General features: G+C 43.8%; 1 long non-coding RNA gene across 1 annotated transcript; it reads right to left on the bottom strand.

The window, feature by feature from the left end:
• Nucleotides 1–1,817: 1,817 nt before the first annotated feature.
• On the bottom strand, nt 1,818–2,455 carry LOC113013890 (uncharacterized). The gene is made up of 3 exons (XR_003270885.1): nt 2,314–2,455; nt 2,087–2,236; nt 1,818–2,005 (listed from the first exon to the last, which is right to left on the bottom strand). It is a non-coding gene; the product is annotated as an uncharacterized LOC113013890 (long non-coding RNA).
• Between the last annotated feature and the right edge of the window lie 6,364 nt (nt 2,456–8,819).

Below are 8,819 nucleotides of genomic sequence, written 5' to 3' on the forward strand. Positions count from 1 at the left end.
TCATGGTTCCGAATAGGTAGATATCTTCAGCGTCCTCGATCGACAGTCAGGCACACGATCCTCTGCCACCTGTCCATCGTGTATCCGGCAGGGAAAGTCCCTCCAGGGCACTCGGGTTCTCCCGAGCCCAGACTTCTCGTTAAAGGGTGTCAATAGCATTCAGAGACCAGTTGATTAAATCCATAATTCTCTTTTAGGTTTTAGACACAGAATGTGAGAGAGTGTTCCAGGGAAAGTAATACAAAAAAGACACGAGACTAGACAAGGACATAAGAACTAGCAGGAAAGATAAGGGAGAGGAGAAAAGTGCGTCCGCCTCCTCCGAGAGCCAAAGAAAGAAAAAAACATTTACGCGATGTCCCAGGGACATGTCCCAGGGACAACATTTACGCGATGTCCCAGGGACAACATTTACGCGATGTCCCAGGGACAACATTTACACGATGTCCCAGGACAAATTTGTAAATTTCTGGATTACTGTTAATCTCCATAGAATCAAGAACTCATGTCCAGTTTCACAGCTATGGACCAGTTAATTATGTTTCCAGGTGATAGTTTGATTCATAGATTCAGCACACAACCATTAGTCTAGGCCTTTTAGTCCAGATTCTCTTCACTTATGTTTGTAAAATGATCAGGGAAGCTACTGCAATTTTGCCTGACATTGTTATGACAGCTATATTCACCTGTACATTTATTATATATCATAATATATTGACGGGAGAGCTATATTCACCTGTACTTTCATAATAAATCATAATACATTGACACGCAATTCTCTGTCTGGAGAACACTGGTTCGCAAGTAGCCTATCACTAGCAAACAAACAGCTATCCATTTCAAGGAAAACATATGTATTATGCTTACCATTTATTAAAGAAAAGTATCTTGAGAGGAATTGAAATTGCTGGATCGGCGGACAAAAGGCGGTTTCTCAAAGAACATTTGTTTTTTTTAAGGCGGGTATTTTTCGAAGTCGCAAAAGTATGACGTCACAAGAAGGTGATTGGTTACTTGTAATGTGGACCCTGGAACAACATTTATTATGATGATGTGGGAACAACACCGACACGAGGATATCAGATCGTGCACCCTCAAACACACAATAATAACATGGACTGAACCACCACTCACAACCACTAGCACTTTATATAGCCTCTGTAGAAATTATCCACACCCTCACTTATCTTGTATAGCTCTGTGTAAATAATCATTCTGTACATACGATAATTTTTAACCCTACAACTGTTTACAACTTGCATAGTTCCCATTTCTGTATAGCTGTATATCTCAGATTTCTTTAAAGTTATTTATTTCATATTCTGTATAGTTTTTCATATTTATATCCTGTTCATATCCTGTACATAGCTTGTACTCACTACAGCCTGTACATACTTAAAGTTATAGAATATTCACAACATACTTCATACTGTGTACATTATAACATTCCATAATAGACCCATTTCTGTAATATACTTACATATCTATATTATTGCTAATATATATTGTAATATATCTATATCACTAAAGCACTTCTGGATGGATGCAAACTGCATTTCGTTGCCCTGTACCTGTGCATGTGCAATGACAATAAAGTTGAATTCTATTCTATTCTATTAAGTGTTAAAAGACAGAATTATGACTTCACAATTAAATTCATCTCCCAGCCCTGTTATTAATTATTGCTATATTATTATTGCTATAACTGTGGGGAAAATACTGTGGTCTCAAAGATCCATCTTTTAGCACTTGCAAACTTCAGGCATAAGCGAACAACTCAGATATGGACTAACAGCATGTAAACAGAGTGTCAAGAACCGAAGTTCAACACACAAGCTGGACCCAGGAGCAGAACACACACACAGCGGTACGAGAGAAAAAATAAACTTTATTATAACTGAGAGTGTCCCGGGAGAGTAGAAGGGAGAAAACGCACGGAACCAGAGAAACCGAGGGACCGGGAGAAGAATCGCGCAGGAAACGCCGAGAGCGGGACCGTGGGAGGCTGAAACAGAAAAAGAAAAAAGGATTATTGGGGTGCGGGTAAACCGGCAGCATACGAGGGGAGGTAGTGTACGCGTCTTACGATGATAGCGGGGCCAAGGGAACCGGAGGGAGGGGTGAGGGTCCGTGGGGAGAAGCTCCAGAAAGGGCGAGGCGGCTGGGGTTGATCGTGATCCAAATTCTGGACAGGCAGGTGGACAGGCTGGTGACTCAAAACACGCCGAGCAGTGATCTGGGTATACAAGGCAGAGTTAGTACTAGTTCACACGGATAGGATTGCCTAAGGACTTTCCCGTAGGTGTGCGTTACCGCTGAAGGACGATTACGGACTGGCGTGGAGCAGCAGGCTGGGCAGGATTAAATGGTCCACCTGGTGATCGCCTGGGATGGGATGCAGGTGTGGAGTCAGCGGCCACGCCCACGGGAGTGGGCATCCCATCAGCACCTCAGACGCCGGGCCGCGGACCATGACACAGAGTGCATCTTATTATGTAATGCTATACGACAGATCAAGACAAAGTGTAACAACTTTGGTATATACTATATCCATAGTGATCGTTTTTGATGTTACAATGGCCCATTTGCTTCTCAAAAATCCCAAAACAATTATTATTTAATGTCTTTTTATGCATAAAAAGCCAAATAACTCAAAGTCAAAAATCTCCTCAGTCTCTGATAACAAAGTTGATTTATTGTGTAAAATCTGTAGCTGTAGATACAAACTCCATCAGGTTTCTTTGACTGCAAACTTTATAAGTGTTTGCAAAAAAAAAAAAAAACGAATCAACTGAGCAGTTAGAAACTAAATCACATCTCCACTAGCTCTACCACACCTGCAGCGTAACTGGCAGATGCCCCACTCCTCTAGGACTGGGAGCTTTTACCACATAGAAAATGAATATGATTCCTACAGGAATTTTACTCTAAAAGACATTTCAAAGTTAACTTTATCATAGACAGTGAACTATGAAGTACACCGTGGTCTATTAAGAGTTTAGCAGCATGTTTGATCTCGCCAGGTTTCCATTTAACCTTAGCATTAGAATTAAAAATGAAATTGTATAGATTTGGCAACTCTAAATGATCCTTGTGTGCAGTAATACTGACAAGTTTGTCAGTACAATTTGCCCCATTGTCTTATTAGGATAAAACAATTCAGATTTTTACTTTACTGGTTGGGATGCACTTGTTGGGCTAGTAATTTTATAATTTTATTTCTCAGTCAAAACATTTGATATGGTTGCTACATGTTACTGTAACTAAAATGTGTGTTTGTGGGATTTGCAAATCATTGCCTTCTGTTAACTGCAGTTTACACAGCCTCCCAACTTTTTTAGATTTGAGGTTGTATTTATTTGTCAGTGACAATGTAGAAAAACATTAATGTTAGTAAGAGAATCAATGGATTGTATTAGATCTAGCTGCTAATTTCCATCCATAGTCCTTGCAGTTTCCGGTGTTTTGCACAAGTGATGCTCCAAATGGATGCCCCACCTCAATTTCTTTGACTTCATGACATTACCAGCCTCTTAAAAGGGATGCTTGCTTTTCTTCACCCACTAACCAACTAACCATCTTTCAGCTCTATTGGACATGCTAAATATGAAATACACAAAACTGTCTATATTTGGGCAAAGAGTGGAATTTAAAGAGTGCTTTAAATAATTCATTCTATAAGGAGTATTTTTGTTTTTAAGAGAAACCATTTGTATTTCCCATATGTCTCTTTTACACTTTTGTTTCCATATTAAAAATAGCTATGATAGTAATGATCATAATCGCTTCAGTGTGATGTTGTTGTAAATTCCCTCTAATCTTCTATACATTGAATTTACCCTTCACCCCTACCTGGTAAGTAATACTGGCTGGCAGACCATGGGAATGACGACAGTGGTAGTGTCACATCATCTCTATGGACAGTAACACTGCAATGAAAAGGTTATTATTACACATATTGCATATCATACGTATCATCTTTCTGGCATTTCTGTGAAATCTGGAGGTCACCAGCCAGGTTTTTCACAGCTTCTGACCTGCTTATTTTGTGCATCTGTTGCATACATAATGAATAATAACAGATATAATCTCCAATGATAAAATAGCTCGATGTTTGTATGCAAACAGTAGCAAATTGAACAATAATACTTTAACGAAATTCATTTTTGGCAAGATTCTGGCTCTCCTGCACTAAATGCTGCACTTGAATAAGATCCTTGAACTTGATAAAATAACTCTTAAATGTTAATTAGTGAATTTATCTTATGGTTTTTTATCCTACATTAAATCAAATGGGGGGTTTTTCTGCCACCACATTGCAGGCATACACACCACACTGCCTCCACATTAAGGTATGCAAGAATATATCTGTATTTCAAGTGAAAAACTGTTTTTTATTATTCTTTTATGTCCAACCCATCAACTGACGTTCAAAGAAAAGCTCATTAGCTACAGATTAGCTGCAGCCCTGCCATCCTTTCTAAATGCCAGTCCATTCCTCCTGGTAAAAAAAAAAAAAAAAAAAAACTCAATGAAAGGAAAGATTTAGAATAATTACAGCTCAACTTTAAAATCTATTTTTTAAATTCTGGAGAAACCCGTTGCTTATTTCAATTGCTAAGCTCACCACAAGACTGGACAACACCATAAATAGTTTAATTTCAGAAGCTTCTTCTTGGCATTCATCAGTCTTTTTGCCCACACGCAGCTTTGCAGCACAGCAAATGGGGCAAATAAATCATAATCATTCAACTGGGGCAGGGGATGGCAACTTTTACTATCAAACAACAACATGTTTAAGGAATTCTTGTGTTATGCCCCATTGCAAGCCATAATCTTTTACCACGTATGACTCCACAGTGGGATATTCATGATTTAATATGTTAACTTTGCATTTTCATTACATTAATACTATCTTTTTGTTGCTTTCATTGAATTCTAGAATAAAAAAATAAATCAAATTCTTTGTTAATCATTTACTTAATTTTGTGACCAATAAGTGAGGGGAAGCTTACATTAAAACAGAAATACTATTAAGTAGGGGTGCAACGATACACAATATTCACGGTTCGGTTCAGTTCGATACTTTGGTGTCATGGTTCAATATTTTTTCGATACAAAAATATTTCATGCCTTTTTAATTTGTCATTTATTAAAATTATAAATATATATTTTAACTCAAAAGTACAGTTATTAAATTTAATGTTGCTGAAACAACAAATTAATAATTAAAAAAAAATCTATCTGATCGAGAAATCACTCATCTTTGAAAAAGAGTGTTTATTACAGAGAAATGGCTCTTTCCAAAATAAAAGCTATACACTTCTTCTGGGGTACACTCTCAGCAGCATATTAAACATATCAGGTCCCCATGAGGAGAATCATGTGCTAACGGCTGTCTAAATGACTCGGGTAAAGTTTGTAGCATGTGTGCTTGTTGTTTTTGTCTGCTTCCACTTGTCTTTGAACTAGGATGATGTCGGCGTAAATGTGCAGTCATATTCGTTGTGTTCCCACTAGTGCTGTCAGCGTTAATCTCGTTAAAATGACATTAACGCCATAACGTGGAAAATCTCCGTTAATGAGTTACCGCGGATCGCCCCGTGCATGGGGCTGGACGGCATCAACACGTTAACAAGCAAGCTAACTGTGCTAACGCGCTAGTTCCCACCAATTGAGCATTGCGTGACACATCCGACATACTGTTTTACTTTTGTCCATGACGCGCTTACCATCAGGGTCATGTTTCACATGAAAACCAAGATAGTTCCAAACGCCAGATCTGAATGAGGGTGGGGGAGGTTCAATTTCGGGTAGCAATGAGGCAGTTGCTATGTTGCAATGAGCTTAGCTTCTGTCTTGCTAGCTTGCACTGCGCTCAGTGGATCTGCACTCGACAGTGCAGCCTAGGCGGAGTAGTCCACTGAGCTCTCAACACAGGCAGCATCGTCAGAAGAAAAGCTGATAAAATAAATAAAAAAATTTGTATTGTTCGATACATATGTGTACCGAACCAAAAGCGCTGTATCGAGCGGTTCAATATCGATACTGTGGAGGTATGTAATAACGACAGGAGAGGTCTCAGTGTCTCACTCCAACTTTATTAACTGACTCTCAGAACTTCACATATAGTGAGCGCCAAAATCTCCACCCCAACACTTCCCTTTAACTTGGGTGTGAGTGGAGCCACCTGGTGGTCCGCCGCACATACCCCCCCCCCCCCCGAACACACAGTTAGATCTCTATTCAGTCCAGGACACTGGGTCTAAGCAAACGACCCGAATGACTGAACCTGGGAGGGAGAGAACAGGCAGAGGAAGGTCCATCCTGTGAACGAGGCTGGTGAAGGCGAGCAGGAAAGGCAGGAGGAGGCTCAAACGCCGGTGGTCCGGGGGTAGTCCTGGGGGGAAAACCAGAGTCTGTCAACCCCATCGAAGGAGGGCGGCCACAGCGAGGGGCCTGGGCCGGCACTACATTACTGTCCAGAAGAACATGTGCAGGTTTAAGTCTGTCAACACACACACAGTCTCCCTTCGACCCCCAAAATCCAAAACAAAATGTTTCTGGCCCGGTTCAATAACCCTGAATGGGCCGTCATACAGCGGCCGCAGCGGTGTCCTGTGGGCATCGTGCCTGACAAAAACAAACTTAGCAGTCTCTAAAGTCTTTGGAACAAAGGTGTCAGGCACGCAATGGTCCACCGGACCAGGAACCCGAAGCGAGTGCAAAAGCGGGTTGAGAGATAGCACCGATGGATCAAAGCAGGGAGGAGGATTTTCGGGCAACAATTCTCCAGGCACGCGGAGGGGCTGACCAAACACTAGCTCAGCTGGGGAAGCGCCGAGATCCTCCTTAACCGCAGAGCGCAGCCCAAGCAAAACCCACGGGAGGCGGTCAACCCAATTGCCATCCTTTAAGGAGGCGCGAAAAGCAGCCTTAAGCGACCGGTGGAACCGTTCACACATCCCATTAGCTTGCGGGTTGTATGCGGTTGTGCGGTGGACTTTAGCCCTCAGTCCATCAGCCATGGCCGACCAAAGCTCGGAAATGAACTGGGGGCCTCTGTCTGACGTAATGTCCGCGGGTGGGCCGAAACGCGAGACCCAGGTTGACAAAAATGCCTTGGCCACCACTGCTGCGGTAGTGGACGCCAGGGGGACCGCCTCCGGCCACCTGGTGGTCCGGTCAACAACAGTCAAAAGGTGCGTAAAACCTTGTGACTGCGGCAGAGGACCCACCAGATCGACATGCACATGATCGAAACGTTTGCCGGGTATGAAGAACGGCTCCAGGGGCGCCTTGGTGTGTTTATGAACCTTCGCACGCTGGCAGGGAATGCACGCTGACGCCCATTCCTTAACAGATTTGCGAAGGCCTGGCCAAACAAATTTAGAGCTGACCAGTTTAACAGAGGCCCGGACCCCTGGATGAGAGAGAGCATGTACCGAGTCAAAAACTTGACGACGCCAGGAAGCGGGAACCACTGGGCGAGGGCGGCCGGTGGAAACGTCACAGACGAGGAGGGGACCACCGTCCTGCACGGGTCTGTCCTCTAGTATGAGGCCCGTCTGGGTGGATTTAGGCGTGAGGATGTCCGGGTCACCGCTCTGATCGGCAGCCATGGCGGAGTAGTCTATGCCAAGAAAGACGGGAGAAACCAGCGCACGGGACAAACAGTCAGCCACATGATTGTATTTACCAGCCACGTGCCGAATGTCCGTGGTAAACTCAGAAATGGCTGCCAACTGGCACTGCTGGCGTGCACTCCATGGATCAGAAACCTTGGACATGGCAAACGTCAAGGGTTTGTGGTCCACGTATGCGGTAAAGTGACGACCCTCGAGAAAAAAACGGAAATGACGAGTCGCCAGGTGGAGCGCCAGTAGCTCCCTGTCAAAAACGCTGTAATTGCATTCGCTGTCACGTAGCGTACGGCTGAAAAAGGCGAGCGGTTGCCAGACACCCGAGATTCGCTGTTCCAGCACCGCACCCACCGCTATGTCCGACGCATCGGTGGTCAACGCAATCGCCGTTGAGGGGCAGCATTAGCTAACGCTGACTTAGCATCAGAAAACGCTTGGATGCTTTCCGGAAACCAGTCAACGGAGTCATTAGCTTTCTTACCTTTTAACGCCCCATAAAGGGGCTTCAGCAGATGTGCCGCTCTGGGGAGAAAACGGTTGTAAAAATTCACCATCCCCAAAAATTCCTGCAGTGCCTTAACCTTTGTGGGACGTGGAAATTCCGAAACAGCTCGGAATTTGTCAGGCAACGGAACCGCGCCTTCGGCGGAAATACGGTGCCCAAGAAAATGGAGAACGGGCAACCCAAACTGGCATTTAGACGGATTAATAATCAGTCCATGCTCCGCCAAACGCTGAAAAACCTGACGCAGATGGAACATGTGCTGCTCCTTCGAGCTGCTGGCCACCAGTATATTATCAAGATATACAAAAACAAAGGGCAGCCCGCGCAAGACCGAGTCCATCAACCGCTGGAAGGTTTGGGCGGCACCTTTCAGGCCAAACGGCATGCGCAGAAACTCGAAAAGGCCGAAAGGTGTAATTACGGCGGTTTTGGGGACATCCTCCGCGTGCACGAGAACCTGGTGATATCCCCGTACCAAATCGATCTTCGAAAAAACCGAGGTCCCCGCAAGATGAGCGGAAAAATCTTGGATTTGGGGAATGGGATAACGATCGTTCTCTGTGACATTATTAAGACGGCGGAAATCCCCACAAGGTCGCCACCGACTATCAGATTTAGGCACCATGTGTAACGGAGAAGCCCAGGCACTGTTCGAATGCTGCACGATGCCC

Source organism: Astatotilapia calliptera, chromosome 20 (genome assembly GCF_900246225.1).
Source record: "Astatotilapia calliptera chromosome 20, fAstCal1.2, whole genome shotgun sequence".
NCBI classification, from domain to species: domain Eukaryota; kingdom Metazoa; phylum Chordata; class Actinopteri; order Cichliformes; family Cichlidae; genus Astatotilapia; species Astatotilapia calliptera.